The 19,858-nt window shown below is 44.7% G+C and overlaps 1 protein-coding gene and 1 long non-coding RNA gene across 6 annotated transcripts in view; both read left to right on the top strand.

Annotated features, from left to right (window-relative positions):
• ano1a (anoctamin 1, calcium activated chloride channel a) overlaps nt 1-19,858 on the top strand; it is a 148,219-nt gene that overhangs the window by 3,157 nt on the left and 125,204 nt on the right. The gene's annotated exons all lie outside the window — the stretch shown is intronic.
• Nucleotides 16,577-18,801, top strand: LOC119120118. Its single transcript, XR_005097467.1, has 2 exons — nt 16,577-16,887; nt 18,211-18,801. It is a non-coding gene; the product is annotated as an uncharacterized LOC119120118 (long non-coding RNA).

Here is a 19,858-nt window from a genome sequence, read left to right as displayed (position 1 = left end):
CTGTGATTTACCGAAGTCAATTTCCTTGTTTGGCACGCTCAAACATGGCGAATAAAAACCCTTGAATCTTGAATAATGTCTGTCTAATCCAATATTACATTGAGTTCTTTGTATTGTATTTAACACACAAAATTCAATCACATGACCCTTCGGTTTATACGCAAATAACGTGTAAATGAAGTGGGCAACAATTACAGGTTTGATGGCAATTTGAATACATAAAGTAATGAGCTCCTCAGCCCCATTTTGCTACAGTCCACCCACTGCCATTTCCTCATTTTATACATTGCCCCAGGATCTGTACACATTTTGTGGAAGCTGAAAACAATTCAGTTGTTACCATAATTTCAGCCTATTCAACAAACATGTCAAAAGCAGCCAGATAGATAAACGAAAAAAAATGCTGACTTTTCTTCCCCTTATAACACCCTTGTATAATACAAATTTATTCATATCGCCCTGAGAGAGCTTCAAAGACCCACATTAGACAAAGATTAAATACGAATAGAATAGATCTTTATTGTCATTGTCACACATGTACAACGAAATTTAAAAAGTGCCAACCGATCAGTGAAAAAAATAAAATAAAAAATAAATAAAATAAAAAGATAAAAAATACAAGCTAAAAACCCACACAGAAGAACATACACAGACATAATCATTGTTTGTCTAATTTGTAAAGAGACGGACGGTTGCCTTGTTTATGGATTTCCACCTAAAGAGACACCATCAGACTAAACATGCTAACACATACGACAAGCTAACAGGGAGTGTCCGCGCTGATAAAGTGAAGCAGCTCCAAGCTGAACTGGCATCACAACAGCGATTCATCACGTGGGGCTGAGTCAAAAGTAAATCAAAAGTAAAAATTACTTAATATTAACAGTGACGTGCGGTGAGGTTCATGACTGGGGAGGCACTGACGTCACCCCCCCACGCCCCTCCCCCCCGGTAAAATTTGTCCGGCACCTAACCGTGTCACAAAAAAGGTTGGGGAACGCTGTGGCTTATTCATTATTTAATTGGAACTATTTTAATTAAAATCTCATATCAACAGTCTTCACACATAAAAACACTCAATAAAGCACATGGAATCAAAAACTTGTTTCCGATCGTGCGTACCACTCCGTTCCGAAGTCCCGTTGTCCGAATCAAACCTTTGAACTCTGGAGTTGCTCTTCCTTTACTGATGACCTCCTGCTTCGACCAAAAATCCATAGTTGAAAATCGTTTGGATATGTAATCCTCCATTGAAAACGAATTGTAAAAAAAAAAAAAAAAAAAAACGAAATAAATGGACGACTTCTCCTCAGTTGTTCACTGTAAATTTGAACTGGAGATCTCTTATTCTACAAGTAGGCGCATGAAGCATCCCGGGATCACTAGCACCCCCTGCCATAAGGCTGGAGAACCTTTTTTCGTAGCCTCCGTAAGGTATCTTTTCAAAGCCATTTTGTTCATCTAAAGCAGTGGTTCCCAAAGTGGGCGGTACCGCCCCCCTGGGGGCGGTGGAAAGATCTGGGGGGGCGGTGAGGAAGAAAGGGGCGGTAGGGGGGCGGTAGGGGGGCGGCAGTCGATTTGTACACAACACGCCGCTCTGGCCCAGTCAGATCCGACAGCATAGACTACAAAAGCAAAAGCTCAGGTTTGTAATTTCAAGCTTGTAATGTTCAGAATTTTATCTTATAATAAAAACCGCATTCTGGCGGTCAACATCATCTTGAGTTCAAGTCAACATGAAATTGGGGACTCGCCAGAACGCGCCGTGTTGTGTTGAGCTGGTTAGGGCAGTGGTCCCCAACCACCGGGCCGCGGACCGGTCCGTGGGTCACTTGGTACCGGGCCGCCAAGCCGCACAGAATATTTTTTTTATTGACGATCAATTAATTCAGGTCAAGACACTCGTCCCGGTCACGTGACATGTTTCCCCAGTCGAGCCCGCAAAGCTAATATGTGGCGACAGGCTAACTAACCAGGCAGTGAAGCATTCAAAACTGCTTCAACACATGGAGACCAAGCATCCTGCAATAAAAGACAAACCTTAAATCACTTCGGGTGTCATTGTCTCCGATTACGTCTAGATGGGACCGGCTCGTTTCTGAGAAACAAACTCAGTGCTCCCACTAATTCAACGTAATGTTAATGATATTATAAATGTATTATTTATTTATTTATTTATATAAATGTATTATTTATTTATATAAATGCCTTGGGGGGGGGCGCTAGGAATTCACTGGGGAGCCAAAGGGGGCGCCAGCCTGCAAAAGTTTGGGAACCACTGATCTAAAGAAACACGACGTTACAGACAGATGACAAAAAACACAAGATATTATATACGTCAGTTTAACTACGGAAATTAGTTACCGTATTTTTCGGTCTATAAGACGCTTTTTTTTCATAGTTTGGGTGGGGGGGCGATTTATACTGAGGAGCGACTTATTTGTGAATTTTTTCACAAATTTTCAAAATTCAAAACAAAAAGTGAAACCGCGATGTAGCAAGGGATTACTGTAATTTGAATTTCAAGTGACGTCAGCGGCGCGGCGCGGCGGTTGTTTACATAAAGGAGAAAGATTCGATCACGGGATGATGAAAATGACGAAGGGCCCCACGTAATACCGGCATCATTAGCAACTTTGTTTGTAAGTGACACGGAGGACGAAGAGTTTGAAGGATTTAATGATTTGGAGTGACACAGGAGGTTTGAAAAACTATTCTGGCTTTTACGCACGCCCGGTCCTACTCTACGGAGCTCTCTTTCACCTCCGTGGATGGAAGTCGGGGGCCGGCGCTCAACCGGGTGGCTGTCTGGGGACGGTGGATGGGGTTCGGACATGGCTTCTACGCACGCCCGGTCCTACTCTACGGAGCTCTCTTTCACCTCCGCGGATGGAAGTCGGGGGCCGGCGCTCGGCCGGGTGGCTCTCCGGGGACGGTGGATGGGGCTCGGACATGGCTTTTATGCACGCCCGGTCCTATTCTATGGAGCTCTCTTCCACCTCCGTGGCTAGAAGTGCCACCTCTGGGGATGGAAGTCCACGCCACCACACGCCTGGAAGTCCACGCCGGTGCTTGGGGCCGTGTGGCGGTGAACTACTTATGTTATAGTTATTTGATATATTTTATTTCGTGTAGCAACTTGTATATGTTTTTATCGTTACAGTTCAGTAGTTGTTGGCTTGTTGAACTCTTGTTTTGTTAAATAAAGAGCCGTTTACCAAACCCACGTCTTTCCTTGTACTTTACGATATAGTTCTATACTATATCTGTGGAATAACGCCGAGGCTGATGTCAGGACGCACGCGCGGCGTGGTTGACAAATGACGAGGAATTTGATCGATGGATTTAATGATTTGGAGTGACACAGATCGTTTGATAATATTATTGCTCATATAATAGTTATTTGATATATAATTTATATATCTTTATATGGGCCTGTGGAATATTTTGAAGGGCAATCGCCGTCAGCGGCGCGCACCCGGCCGGCATGTTGACATAAAGGACGATCGATGGATTTAATGAATTGGAGTGACACAGATGGTTTTATAAACGTGTTATTTATGTAATAGTTATTTGAATAACTCTGAATGTTACATCAGGCCCGTTCTCAGCTCTTCGTTTGTGTTTATGTCACTTTAGCATACCTATCGTTTAGTCTGTTGTTGCTCGTTCATGTCTGTTCTTGGTGTTAGATTTTGTCGAATAAATTTCCCCCAAAATGCGACGTACTCCGGAGCGACTTATATATGTTTTTTTTCACGTTATTGTGCATTTTATGGCTAATGCGACCTATATTCCGGAGCGACTTTTAGTCCAAAAAATACGGTAATATAGCCACAGTGTTTGAACACTTAAACAGCAACATAAAGACAGAGAGCAGTTCTGTCTCACGGCATAGCGTGTCAACATTGGCAGCCGTGTTATTACGCAATCCTCAGAGGAGGCTAGACAGGAAGTTGGTTCCTCCGAGCGAATCGTCTTCGGTTTTCAAATAACTATAAAAATTCAGCGATTTTGGTTCAAAATGATACAAAACTATTGAAATTAAATGGAAAATGACTATAATAAAAACAATTGTTTTTTTTTCCCCCTTTTCATGATGGCAGGGGAGGCGTTTTAAGTTTTAATAATAACAGACAACTTTGCATAACTTATAACCTGTTTAAAATGTTCATGAGGCAAAAATAATTTTAAACTCTTGTAAATTTAAGGTATTTCATACATTTTGTTCAATGTTATCTGACTCTTCAGATATGAATGAAAGGCAGAATTTGTGTTTTTAGAGTTGTTCACATCTGCCTGAGTGGCTTATATTTGGTTATTTTGTCATTTAAAAAATAAAGACAATTGGGACAATGAAATTAGTTTCATAACTGTGTATTTGCATGAAATTTCTGTAGTTAAAAAATGTCCCAAAAAACTATTGGCCCCTGGGCCCCTTCACTTTATCAAATCTGGCCACCTTGTAAAACGTTTGGACACCCCTGGTCTACAGCCTCAGATTTGGTCGTCCCGCTTCATGTGGGAGAGGAATGGGGTGGAGAGAAGAAAAGCAGTACTAAAACAGCAACCAGCATGTAGTTAACTAAATGCTAAAGTGTGAAAGTAAGTATCAAGTCAATATTTAAATATTTCTATTGCGGTTGCTGCTCTAATTTACTCGACGGATGATTTCAGGGTCGTGGAGTCGCAATAGAAAATCTTTTTGAACCTTCTTGTTTTTTTTTTCGTAGTCTCCCAAAAACCTGTTGCGTGTTGCAAACATAGGTTTTGGATGGATGTTGGCAAGATGGAAACGTGCTCAGCTAAGTAAAGTTAAAGTTAAAGTCCCAATGATCGTCACACACACATCTGGGTTTGGTGAAATTTGTCCTCTGCATTTGACCCATCCCCGTGTGATTTTGATCCATCCCCTGGGGGAGAGGGGAGCAGTGAGCAGCAGCGGCGCCGCGCTCGGGAATCATTTGGTGATCTAACTCAGTGGTCCCCAACCACCGGGCCGCGGACCGGTACCGGTCCGTGGGTCACTTGGTACCGGGCCGCCAAGCCACACAGAAAAAAAAAAAAAAAAGTTTTAATCGACGATCAATTAATTCAGGTCAGAGTCAGAGTCAGAGTCAGCTTTATTGTCAATTCCTTCATGCTAAGACACACAAAGAAACCGAAATACCGTTCCCCCTATCCCACGGTGACGAGACACAGTACACGATTAACACACAAGTAAAACAACGGGGAGAGAGTTCAGGACCCCAACAGCGTGGAGATCACAAACTTCGCCAGTGGCGAGCAGTGCTGGCATCCCACAACAGAGTCCCGGCACCATTCGTCACGGATGTAGACGCACAGTCCACCTCCTCGCGATGTTCCCCCTCGTACAATGGCCCGGTCCGCCCGATAGCACGCCATCCGCTCCAGATGCACAGCAGCTACGCACTGTCCGGTCCGCAGGCAACTCAGCAGGCATGTTGATGTCCAGCGATCGAACGTTCGCCAGAAGAATGGAAGGCACGGCCGGGCGAGCTGGGTTGGCCGCCAGCCAGGCCCGGACGTCCAACCGGAATAGCAGGCGAGTCCGGCGACGCTCCAGGATGGAGCAGACCGAGCGCCTTTAATGACGCTCGTCCCGGTCACGTGACATGTTTCCCCAGTCGAGCCCGCAAAGCTAGCAAAAATGAGTAAGTATTTATTTTGAAAAATATAAAAAAATTGGCGATTCTCTCCCAATTACATCCGTCGGTTCAGGTCAAGACGCTCGTCTCGGTCACGTGACATGTCACCTCAGTTGAGCCCGCGAAGCAAGCAAAAATGAGCAAGAAACAGAGATGTTTGGAAAGCTTCTTCGGAAAGGGAAAAAAGCCCAATGAGGAGACGGAAGAAGAAGAGGCTACGACTTCTAAGAAAAGGAAAGCTGCATTTAAAAGACTATGACGCGCCAAGCCCACTCTGCATAATATGTGGCGACAGGCTAGCTAACGAGGCAATGAAGCCCTCAAAACTGCTTCGGCACATGGAGACCAAGCATCCTGCATTAAAAGACAAACCTTAACCACTTCGGGTGTCATTGTCTCCGATTACGCCTAGATGGGACCGGCTCGTTTCTGAGAAACAAGCTCAGTGCTCCCACTAATTCAATGTAATGGTGAGTTTTATTTTAATGTCGTTTATACTTGTTTTTATGCCAGTCGTATCATTTTGTTTCATCGTATTCATGTATTTATTATAAATGTATTATTTATTTATATAAATGTATTATTTAGTTATATAAATGTATTATTTATTTATATAAAGGCCGGTCCGCGAAAATATTTCTGACACGTAACCGGTCCGTGGCGCAAAAAGGTTGGGGATCACTGATCTAACCCCCCAATTCCAACCCTTAATGCTGAGTGCCAAGCAGGGAGGCAATGGGTCCCATTTTTACAGTCTTTGGTATGACCCGGCCGGGTTACTTAAGTCCGTAAACATAAAATTATTTCAGAAAAAAGATCATCTTTGGGAACAACCAGATGTTATTCTGCCGGTCAGTATCACTGCGCATGCAGTAGCAAACTCGATAGCGAAGAAATATGTGAGACTCTCAACGGGATCACCAATATTTGAGTGATGTTCCAGTTATTTATCACAATTATTTATTATAATAATAATATATATAATATATATAATAATTATTTATTTATTATTCACAATTGTCATGGTGATCTTTCTGGTGATTTCTTAACTAGGCTGGATGTATTTTTTTTGTTGCCGTTGATTTCTCCGACTGCCCATAAAGGCACCACCGCGATCAGTTAGGTTAAAATGAAAAGAGTGACGTTGTAAAGAACCATCCGTGACAAGATTTTCTTCAAAAATTGTTGTACCATGATTTTCTTCACAAAAAAAGAAAAAAAAAGAATTTTTAAAAATTGTACCCATGTATAATGCGCACCCCAGATTTTAGGACAATAAATTAGTTAAATTTTGCGCATTATACATGGGAAAAAACGGTAATATTCAAATGTGAACTGGTTCCATGCAAATGTATTATGTGTACTTAATCACGCAACAAATTAATAAACTCATCCAATATTGAACCTCATGACTCATTATCAGTCATTCAGATTTGTTCTCTTCATAGAGCAATTGTCAACTACATCTCCTACTCATTGCACACTACTGAGTAAACTCCCTTTGCCATCGACAAATATACAAAATTATTTCGGGCTTTTGACTGAAGGAATGAGGCACTGCTACCTTTCTCTTTCTCATTAAGAAAATGTTGGGAAAGCAAAAAGTAAAGCCATACTTTTTATTGAGCAAATTTAATCTTGAAATGTTTTGGGCATGTTTTTCATAAGTCCCTTAACAATATACAGTGATCCCTCGCCACTTTGCACTTCACCTTATGTAACTGCACTACTTCGCAGGTTTATAAGTGACGGGTTTAAACGGTGTTTAAATCCACGTTGACAGCGCGGACGTGCTTCTGAGCAGTGGAAAAAGCCCGGGGAGCTCAGCAGTCAGCCTGTCACGAACAAGACAGGACAACCATGTGCAACACGGACTATTTATTTAAGGAATGGGAAAAGAGGAAAAGGGAGGCGAGAACACCAGCAGAGCGGGTGCCCGAGGCGACTGACGAGCCGGTTAGCGAGCTTCTGTCGTGCGTCGTGGTGGCACCTCGTTACACAGCGGATCAGGCAAATGGGAATCAGGTGGTAGGCGTGCGTGTGTCAAGGCAGACAACCAGCCAGGCGTATCGCTACAGAGTGGATCAGGCAAATGGGAATCAGGTGGCAAGCGTGCGTGTGTCAAAGCAAATGAAACAGCGTGGACTGACCGGCGAACAGCGTCTATACGTATACACGCCCTAATCAGCGGATAACAAAGGCCAGGCGGTGGCGATCAGCACTGATTAGCACGGAGGGAACCAACGGTTCCAAGGATGTTGCAAGATGGCGGCGCACTCTTACCCCTTCAGTTTGGTACCTGTTTTTCGTATTTTTCTTGTGTGCACTTTTTCATTTCAACAATGCAGGCGTTTCATATAGTCGCCAGAACCTTATCGACCTCGGCTGCAGGCACAGTTTGTCGCTTTCGGGTGATTATCACCATAAACACAACATCCCGGAGGACATAGCGAGACTGCCAGGGTCTCCGTGGATGGTCAGCCCACTCGGCAAGCGCAAGAGGCGGCGGAGAGAGAGGAAGCAGAAGTGGGGACGCCAATCGGGCCCGGCTGCTAGGCTACGTAAACAACCCCACAGGCCAGCAGTACCAAGCCTCTTCCTCTCGAACGCTACATCCATCACCCACAAAATGGACGAGCTGGAGCTACAGATGGCCCGATGACCTTCGTGCGGAACTGCAGCATTATTTTCATCATGGAGTCGTGGCTTCACCCGCTGATTCCCGATACTGCAGTCGAGCTAGTAGGCCGCACGCTACATCGGCAGGACAAAAAAAGGGACTCGGGTAAGAGCAGAGGAGGGGGTCTCTGCATTTATGTTCACAATGAGTGGTGTTGTAACAGCAGGAAGTCTAGCCCAGCAGGGCGGGAGCAGAGACGTGAGACAGCCGCGCTTGAAGGAAAAATCCACCACCGTGCCGAAAGAGTCGGGATAGTGGCAATGAGCGCCCATAGCGCGGGGCGTGCCTCAGAGCAATGTGCTTCACTGAGGACAAGCGCAGGGTAGGAAAAAAAAGAAAAAAGCACTTTTGTCCAGGATCCGGTACAGCGGAAATGAGCCCTGATCGCGCGGGGCGTGCAATGTACGTCACTGCGGACGTGACTGAATTCAAGCCCAGGGGAAGGCCGCCGTCCACGCGCACCAACCGGTGCAGAAGGAGTCAGGACACGTGAAAATATCACGTCTTTGTTCTTTTTCCCTCCCTAACTCTACTACTGCTGTTCTCATCTACCGCCCCTCAAAGTCACATCCGTCTTTTCTTTCTGAACTCTCTGAACTCCTCACCATTGTATCCTCAGTCTCCTATTGCCTCCTACTCATTGGTGACTTCAACATCCACATCGACCAGCCAACTGCCCCACTGACGTCCGACTTCATCTCTCTTCTGGACTGCTTCCATCTCACCCAGTACATCAACTTCCCCACCCACACCAAAGGCCACACCCTGGATATAGTATTCTCCTCCTTTCCACTCACATCCAACCCCCGTCCTCTCGCCTTCCCACTGTCAGATCATCTCTGCATCCTCTTCTCCGCCCCTCTACCCTCGCCTCATAATTCCACAAAACGCACCATCTCCTACCGCAACATCAAGACCGTAAACCCAATCACGCTTTGCCAGCTTTTATCCTCTGCCCTTCCCTCCGACCCCACCCCTTCCTCCCCTGATGACCTCCCCACCATGCTCAACAACATCCTTTCTGACTCCCTTGATTCCCTAGCCCCCTGGAAAACTTTCTCTGTTACATTCACTAACTCTGCCCCCTGGTACACCCCGGAACTCCGCTCCATGAAACAAACTGGCCGTCAACTTGAACGCCTCTACAAAAGAACCCGCCTCACTGTCCATGCTGAAACCTTCAAACAACACATCTCCTCCTACCGGGATGCTCTCCTTGTTGCCATATCTGCTTACTTCTCATCTCTCATTAATGACACCAACCTGAACCCCCGCATAGTGTTCTCCACCAAATTGCTCCAGTCACCGGCCACCAACCCACCCTCCTCACCCGCCCTCCGTAACTCCTTCCTTGTCAACTTTAACAACAAAATCACCCAAATCAACAGTTCTCTGACCGCCACCATGAATAACTCCTCCACCCCCACCTCCCCTGCCCCCCTTTCCAGACCTCCTGCCCTTCCCCTCTCTCACTGCCGTCTCCCTTGTCGACTCCTCCACCATCCTCGACATCATCACCGCATCTAAGCCAACCACCTGCTCTCTCGACCCCCTTCCAACAACCTTAACCTAAAGCCTGCCTCCTTGTCCTCCTCCCTCACCTCACCACCCTTTTTAATCAGTCTCTATCCCTTGGCCACTTTCCCACTGTCTATAAGCTTGCAGCCATCACCCCCGTCCTCAAAAAGCCCACCCTGGACCCAGTCAACCTCTCCAACTACCGTCCCATCTCCAACCTTTCATTCCTTCCCAAAACCCTCGAACGCATGTTCTCCGCCCAACTCCACACCCATCTCCAGTCCAACAACCTCTATAAACCCTTTCAGTCCGGATTCCGCCCACTTCACAGCACCGAAACAGCTCTTGTTAAAGTCACCAACGATCTCCTCATTTCTGCAGACTCTGGTGCCCTCAACATTCTGTTACTACTCGACCTTAGCGCAGCCTTTGACACTGTGAACCACTCCATCCTCCTTCAAAGGCTGCGCCAACTAGGTGTTGAGGGCACTGCACTCGACTGGCTCACCTCTTATCTCACCAACAGAAACCGGTTCGTCTCTCTCTCCGGCCACACATCCATCCTCTCCCCAGCTACACAAGGGTTCCCCAAGGCTCAGTTCTTGGCCCCCTCCTATGCTACCTCTTTCCCCTTGGTAATGTCATCCACAAACTCAATCTGAACTTCCACTGCTACGCTGATGACACCCAAATCTATATATGTCCCGTATGTCTTTGCCTTGTTCCCTGTAAGCGTCTTTGGGTTTTTGAAAAGCGCTATACAAATTTAACGAATTATTATTATTTATTAATTGACTAACATTACACCCGTGCCCGACTCGGTGGGGCACTGGTTAGCACGTCCGCCTCACAGTTAGGAGTGTGCGGGTTCGATTCCACCTCCGACCCTCCCTGTGTGGAGTTTTTCAATGTTTTCTCCGGGCACTCGGGTTTCCTCCCACATCGCAAAAAACATGCTTGGTAGGCCGATTGAGCACTCCAAACTGCCCCTAGGTGTGAGTGCGAGTGCGGATGGTTGTTTGTCTCTGTGTGCCCTGCGATTGGCTGGCAGCCGGTTCAGGGTGTCCCCCACCTGCTGCCCGATGACCGCTGGGATAATATCCAGCACGCCCGCGACCCCCGTGGGGACAAGCGGTACAGAAAATGGATGGACGGATTTTAGGTGTTGCATTTTCTGTCTACTCACATAAAATAGCAAAATAAATTCAGAAAGCTAGATAAAGTTAAAACATTTTACACTGGTGGCTATGCTGCCACTTAGTCCTGTTCTGTTTATCAGAAGGATATGGGTAGGGCTGTACAGATCAATCCAAGTATCCAAGAATTGATACTACTGTGAGTATTGGTATTGCATCAATACCAACCAGCTAGTATCAATCCTTTTAATTTATTTCTATGATTTCAGTTATTTTCAAATAATTATTGTGTACAGTGATGGACATCTCACTGTTATGCTTTTGCCCGCATACAGACAAAAGGTGAGAACATCCAGACCAGTTCGCAAGCGGGTGCGGGTGTGGCCTGAGGGTGCCTCTGATGCGCTTCGTGACTGCTTTGGCTCTACCGACTGGGACGTGTTTAGGAGGGCGGCCACTTGCGACGGTCGGGCGGACATTGAGGAGTATACTGACTCTGTTTCCTCCTACATCGGGAAGTGCATTGATGATGTGACACACACAGTATCCGTAGTCACTCGGGCTAACCGGAAGCCATGGCTGACAGGGGCTGTCTTCAGGCTGCTGAGGGCCAGGGACAAAGCCTTCCGGGCGGGGGATGTGGCTGGCTTGAGGACTGCGAGGGCCGACCTGTCCCAGGGCATCAAAGAAGCGAAGAGGGCGTTCTCGGGCAAAATTACCGCCCACTTCGAGGACAGCAGGGACGCACGGCGCCTTTGGCAGGGCATTCAGACCATCACGGACTACAAGCCCGCGCCGCAGAGCTGTGATGGAGACGTCCGTCTGCTCGATGACCTCAACCGCTTCTTTGCTCGCTTCGACGCTCAGAACAGCACTTGCCCGCTGAAGGCAACTCCCCCTTCCCACGAGCTGCCCCTGTGCCTCTCCGCCGACAGCGTGAGGAGGACGCTTGCCGCTATCGACATCCGTAAGGCGGCGGGCCCGGACAACATCCCGGGTCGAGCGCTGAAGGACTGCGCTGGTGAGCTGACGGGTGTCTTCACGGACATCTTTAACACTTCCCTGCAGCAGGCCATCGTCCCGTCGTGTTTCAAAGCTGCCACCATCGTACCTGTGCCGAAGAAGCCTGCTCCGTCCTGCTTCAATGACTACCGCCCCGTGGCACTTACGCCCATCATCATGAAGTGCTTTGAGCGGCTTGTCTTGGAGCACATCCGGTCAGTTCTCCCCCCCACCATTGACCCCTTCCAGTTTGCGTACCGGGCCAAACGGTCCTCTGAGGATGCCATCTGCTCTGCCCTCCACTCGGCCCTCACCCACCTGGAGGGGAAGGACTCGTATGTGAGGTTGCTGTTTGTGGACTTCAGTTCTGCCTTCAACACCATTGTGCCGCAGCGTCTCATCAGCAAACTTGACAAGCTGGGCCTCAGTACCTGCCTCTGCAACTGGCTACTGGACTTCCTCTGTCAGAGGCCACAGGTGGTACGTGTTGGCGACAAGATCTCCGCCAGCATCACGCTGAGCACAGGGGCCCCCCAAGGCTGCGTGCTCAGTCCGCTGCTCTTCACCCTCCTGACGCATGACTGCGCTGCCACCTGCAGCGGCAACCGCATAGTGAAGTTTGCTGACGACACGACTCTGGTGGGTCTCATCACCAAGGGAGACGAGACTCAATACAGGCTGGAGGTTGACCTTCTGACCGCGTGGTGCAGGGACAACAACCTCCTGCTGAACGTCGACAAGACCAAGGAGATTGTTGTTGACTTCCGGAAGGGTCACGCCCAACACCTGCCGCTGACCATCGACGGTGCTGTGGTGGAGCGAGTGAGCAGTGCCAGGTTCCTGGGGGTGCACATCAGTGAAGATCTCTCCTGGTCCACCAACACCGCGTCGCTGGCGAAGAAGGCCCAGCGCCGCCTGTACTTCCTTCGGAAACTCAGGCGAGCGGGGGCTCCTCCGGCCGTCATGACTACTTTTTACCGCGGCACCATTGAGAGCGTCCTCTCCAGCTGTATTGCTGTCTGGGGTGGCAGCTGCACTGACCAAGACTTGAAGGCCCTGCAGCGCGTAGTGAAAACGGCTAGTAAGACTATTGGTGCTTCTCTCCCCTCCTTGAAGGACATTTACACCTCCCAACTCACCCGCAAGGCGACCAAGATTGTGAGTGATGTGAGTCACCCCGCTCACTCTTTGTTTGAACTTCTGCCCTCTGGGAGGCGGTACGGGAGCCTGCGCTCCCGCACCACCAGACTTTCCAACAGCTTCGTACTCCAGGCTGTTAGGATCCTGAACTCGCTCCCCCTTTCAGCGTAGCGTCCTGTTCTTGCTGTATGCACACTGGCTCGGTTTTGCCCCTCATATTTAATGGGTCTGTTATTTATTCATCGCTCATTTTATTTTATTTTATTTATTATTTGTTATTTATGGTTTGGGCATTCTTGTTTTTGTTTTGTGTCGCCTACTTGTATGTCTCGTCACCGTGGGATGGAGGAAACGGAATTTCGGTTTCTTTGTGTGTCTTGACATATGAAGGGATTGACAATAAAGCTGACTTTGACTTTGACTTTGACTTGATATTGTTGTGTTTTGCTTTGTTTAAGCTTTTCTATCCACTGGCAAGCTGTTTATTATTAAAGCACAACATAAAATATATTGTCTGAGTGAAAATAGCTTGACTTTAACTGCAAGTAAAGTACTTGCAAACAGAGTGCACAATTTTTCCTTATCTTGTCTTTCATTGCCAGTAGAAAGCCAGTGGAAAGAAAACCACGAGAACGGTAAATAAGGTTGCACTGTTTCATTTAATTAATGAATCAAATTAAAACAAGCAAGAACAAGGTGTCTGGACTAAAGGAATTTAAGGGTGTATTCAGACCTGACAATTTGGCTCACTTTAAAAGGACTCGGGTTCGATTCTAACGCTGGTACAGACCTTTTATGCAAGTGTGAATACACACAAACAAATTCTGGTGAGGATTCAAGAACCGGACCGAGACCCACTTTTTAAAGTGGTCTTGGTTCACTTCCAAACAAACTCTGGTGCGGTTCGCTTCAGGTGTGAATACAAACAGCGTAGATTCGAACCAACAGCACAAATATGCAGAGCAGTACTCACATGTTTTCCTCCATTTCCGGGTCTGGGCTCTGTGTGCCGCTCTGGTCATTGCTGTCCAATGGGAGCACAGATCGTGTGTCACAAGTCAAAGTCAAAGTCTGCTTTATCCTACAAAGTGTGGATGCGTTTACAAAATATACTTCACTTACAAAATGTACAGTCTGGCAACCGCACCAAATGAAAAAAAGTGCGCTTTTGGCCCGGACCAAACAAGCGGACTAAAGGACTTTTCTGGTCTAAGAAAGGCAGAGATGAAGAAGATGCAGATTACGTACTACTTGTATTGTAAATTAAAACAACAATCCAGGTATGCTTCCATTGAAGACAGTATGGGGCGGTTTAAAACTCAACAAGAACGTTTAATTTGAACAAAATGCGTTATTTAATAAAACAAGCAATTTAAAAAAAAATATTAACCTAAAAGTACTTGGTATCAGTATCAACTATACTGCCAATTTTTACTTGGTATCGATCGATATCAAAATCTCAGGTATATTGCACAGCTCTCCATTTGTGGCCCCTGTGAAGTAAAATCACTTTTTCAGGATTTGAGACTGTGTGATTGGGCTCACAGTCCGCGCAGTCCGTGCACTGGTTAGCACGTCCGCCTCATAGTTCAGAGGGTGCACTTTCGATTCCACCTCCAGCCCTCCCTATGTGGAGTTTGCATGTTCTCCCTGTGCCTGCGTGGGCTTTCTCTGGGTACTCCAGTTTCCTCCCACATCCCAAAAAACATGAATGGTAGGCCGATTGAGCACTCCAAATTGCCCGTACGGTGTGAGTGCGGATAGTTGTTTGTCTCAGTGTGCCCTGTGATTCGCTGGCAACCGGTTCAGGTTGTACCCCGCCTACTGCCCGATGACTGCTGGGATAGGCTGGGATAAGCTATTGGGCTCGCTTGGATGTGTTCATTCCGCACTGACTGAAGACTAGTGGTAAAATTGCCTTGCCTTATACCATTTAAAATTTATGGCTACACCAATGTACGCAATATTGAGATTAGCCAAACCTCCAATAATTCGATTGAGCATATTAATGTTGAACATGTCTGTCAAAGAAGCAGGTGTGTGTTCCCATACACGATGGTACTGACATTAATAATATAACATTTGCAAAATTAAAAAAATATATATCTATCCTTATGTCTGTCTGTCCGCCCGAATAAATTGTAAAATATGCATACAAGTATTCTTATTACATACATACATCCAACCAATTTAAAAAAAACATTAACTATTGGGCCACGAATAGTTTTATGAAGTGACATTGACATGTTGACGATTGACTATTTCTTTGTCACAACATAAAACTAATCCAATATTATCTTTAGTTCTTTGCATTGTATTTAACAAAAAAAAATCAATCATATGACCCTTCGGTTTGTACTCAAATAACGTGTAAATTTAGTTGGCAACAATTACAGGTGCATGTTCTGATGGCAATTTGAATACATTAAGCAATGAGTGCCTCAGCCCCATTTTGCTACAGTCCACCCACTGCCATTTCCTCATTTTATACATTGCCCCAGGATCTGTACAAATTTTGTGGAAGCTGAAAACATTTCAGTTGTTACCACCATTTCAGCCTATTCAACAAACATGTCAAAAGCAGCTAGATAGATAAACGAAATAAAATGCTGACTTTTCCTTAACACCCTTGTATAATGCAAGTTTATTCATATCGCTCTGAGAGAGCTTCAAAGACCCACGGTTGACAAATATTAAAAACATCCTTTGAGCTAAACCTCCAGAATAGACAAAGAAAAAACTAATTTGGGAACAAAAGCTTAAACCTTGATAGGAACCAGAACCCCTCTTCCATGATGACCAAGCTACAATAGATGCTGAGTTGGTAATATTTATCACATTGTGCTATACCGTGGTAGCGAACACAGCATAAGAATCCATTCAATGAGATGAAAACTTGAAAACTTTAGGAACTTCAAAAACGCATGCTTAATATATGTGTTTAAATGGCCTTTCTCCTCCTCCTCTTATGGAATTCATCCATAAAAAAGACTGCGTAGGCAGTACCAGGTCAACATCCAGAGGTGATTGTGAAACTGAATATAGAAGAACTACTTTTGGTAAAAGCGTACTCTCCATAAATGGCTGTCAATACTGGAATCGACTCCCTGCCTCAATTAGAGAGATCCCTTCTTTTGATGTTTTTAAAAGGTGACTGAAACAGTGGCTAAAAAGCTCACAAACTTGTAATCACTTTTAGTAAATAGTCTGCTGGCACGGTTAGAATAGTTTTTCCACAGTGTGGATATAACCTTTTATACTACGTATGTTTTTGTTTTTTTATCTCCCTATAATTTATTAGTCTGTCTATCTGTATGTCTGCTCTGTCAGGCTGAGTTAATGTAATGTCTAATGTCTATTTGTCTGTCTGTCCTGTCTATGTTCTATGTCACGAGGACAACGGATGAAATTTAGCTTCGGCTAATTCCGACTGGTTTTACACTGGGATGTTTGTATATACATATGTCTATATCTTTAGTGTTCATCAAACTGGTACTGTCCTGTCTAAATAAATAAATAAAATAAAAATAAAATGAAGTATCAGTATTGATTCTTCATAGCAACTCCTTCGGGAAGGTGTTCCACCTCAGATCTTGTTTTGTTAAGTCGGTGCTGGATCCATACGTCTACAGCCTCAGATTTGGTCGTCCCGCTTCATGTGGGAGAGGAGTGGGGTGGAGAGCAGAAAAGCAGTACTAAAACAGCAACCAGCATGTAGTTAACTAAATGCTAAAGTGTAAAAGTAAGTGTTAAGTCAATATTTAAATACCGTAATTTTCCATGTATAATACGCCCCCATGTATAATACGCACCCTAAAAATGGCATGTCGATGCTGGAAAAAAGCCTGTACCCATGTATAATACGCACCCAAATTTTGACTCTTACTTAAGTCCGTAAACGTAAAATTATTTCAGAAAAAAGATCATCTTTGGGAACAACCGGATGTTATTCTGCCGGTCAGTATCACTGCGCATGCGCTAGCAAACTCGATAGCGGAGAAATGTTTCGGATTTGTGCAAGGTACATTGTGAGAGCAAACGAGCAGGTGATCGAGCAAGCGTCTGATACGAGAGCATTGTGTTCGTATGGAGCGTGTTTGAAGTGAACAGCAGAGAAGAAAGGAACAAGGCAAAGTGTTGTGAAATAAAATATTAACTGTAATACGCATTTAGGTAGAGAACTGAACTCTCACTTTTTATATAGCTGACGTGTCTTGCGCATCCGTTCTGCGCATCTGTAATGGCGGCCTCCGTATGATATCCGGTTTGCGATGGAGATTAAAAAACAAACAATATTTGACAATAACACACCATCAAGGATTGGACCATCGCATCAAACGATGTGTCGTCAATTATGAATTTTACTGACTAAGTGTGTTGGGCAGGATGGCTGAATGCGATGCGCGATTGACGTGTCTTGCGCATCCGTTCTGCGCATACTGTCATGGCGGCCTCCGTATGATATCCGGTCTGCGATGGAGATTAAAAAACAAACAATATTTGACAACACACCATCAAGGATTGCACCATCGCATCAAACGATGTGTCGTCAATTATGAATTTTACTGACTAAGTGTGTTGGGCAGGATGGCTGAATGCGATGCGCGATTGACAACAAACAAGAAGAAAGGTGATTTCAAGTTTTATTTCGAGGGAGATTTTCTTCAAAAATTGTTGTACCCATGTATAATGCGCACCCCAGATTTTAGGACAATAAATTAGTTAAATTTTGCGCATTATACATGGAAAAAGACGGTATTTCTACTGCGGTAGCTTCTGTAATATACTCAACGGATCATTTCAGAGTAGTGGAGTCGGAATAGAAAATGTTTTTCAACCTTTTTGTTTTTTTTTATTTTCGTAGTCTCCCAAAAACCTGTTGCGTGTTGCAAACATAGGTTTTGGATGGATGTTGGCAAAATGGAAATGTGCTCAGCTAATTAATGCAATATTTTATGAGTAAATAACAAAACCTTTAAGTTACTAAGCAAGTGTATTGGGACATGTGCAAGTTGGCCAGTATCAGAACAATACAATAAAACTTCTTTTCCTTGTCTTGATGCAGCATTTTGTACTAGCTGCAGGATTTTTATCCCAGAGATGGAAAGACCGGGGAGCAGTGCTTACAGAGGCCGAGGTGAGATGTATACAAATGCTGAACGATAATCTCCGCTTCATTAGTGGATAGAATTGGTTGTATTTTAGTGAGATTGCATACATTAAAAAGTCTTAATAATATTCTTTAGCAAGCTCAGAATTTGTCTGCCTGCGCCTCCATCAAATCAACCAAACCTGCATTACACCAAATGAACTAAACCTTGACCTTGCTTTTAGGTAATCCATTTTGCCTACTTTTGATTACCAAATTGCCAGAAGTGCCAGTGTAGGTGCAATATAACAGGCTCAAATGCCTATCAAGGCCTAGTGCAGTCTACCAAATTCACAAACATGCCCCAGCACGAACATTAAGCAACACAAGCCGCCAAACATGGTAAACTAGACCAGGCCTGGCATTTTAACTCTGACTGTCTGTCTACAAAAATAGGCCACATTTACTTAATTAATTGTTAAATAATATTAAAATATAAAACTGGTTCCATGCAAATGTATTGTGTACTTAATCACACAACATATTAATAAACTCATCCAATATTGATCTAAAAACCTCATGACTCAAGTCGCCGGTGGTGATGCAAATGACCTGGTTAGTTGTATACATAGCAACTGTCCCACACGGGGTACACTGGAAAGTTAATGGGTTAAGTGACGAAAATAACTTGCCGGAAACCTGTTTCAAAGTGCAACAACCACACTTAAATGTTTTTTATGGTAACCAGTCCGTCAATTCATTCGCTGCCAGTGCTTAATTTTGTACATTCCTGGAAGATCTGTGGAGTTTGTGGTGGTTGAAAAAGCAGTTACAAAAAGGGTGAAAGCATTGTTGCATTAAAGGTACAAACTTCTGTATGAGTCCCTGTAAAATTTTATTTTCAATAACAAAGGCAATAGTGGCAAGCTTGTGATGTGTTGGAAGAAATTTGATCATGATGCAAATACATATCTCTGGCGTTGGGCAGAATCCTAGCATCGCCAAAACTATCACATTTATTTAAGTTAAAAAAGGCATGTTTGTTGCAACATTAAAGGAGCTGTATCATGCTATTTTAATATTTCAACTGGGATGTCAATTGGCATAGGCTCCATCACCCTCCGCAACACTGAACAAATGAGACCTTCACACAATGAAAGACCCATGTGAGGTCTGGCCAGTAGTATAGATTTGTGGAAAAAAATGTGAAATCAACCATATTTGCTTTTACCTTGAGACATTGACCTATGATGTCATTGCTTCAAGAGACAGTAGTGATTAGTCTCAAAAGATTTTGTATGTTTTTTAAAAACTGAAATTGTTTGATTTTGATTGTATAGTCAAGTACAACACACTTATTACAATTTCATTTCACATTTTGTTTTACATGACTTGTCGAAAAGGGAATCGGGTTGAAGCAATTCTGCTTATCTAGTCCCGTCACGATTACAACCAAGGTTTCACTGCCTGACACACAATCTACATTACTACAGTACTACTTATAATACTACCACAATCATGGAATGACAGAAACAAAAGAAAACAGAAATTTTAGCAGGATAATATATGCAATAACAAATAAAGTGGAAGTTTGAATATGATTTGAATACAGCAATGATATTAA

This window comes from Syngnathus acus, chromosome 3, assembly GCF_901709675.1.
Source record: "Syngnathus acus chromosome 3, fSynAcu1.2, whole genome shotgun sequence".
Lineage (NCBI taxonomy): Eukaryota > Metazoa > Chordata > Actinopteri > Syngnathiformes > Syngnathidae > Syngnathus > Syngnathus acus.
Note: the sequence above shows the minus strand (reverse complement) of the source record. Positions and strands in the feature narration are given on the sequence as shown.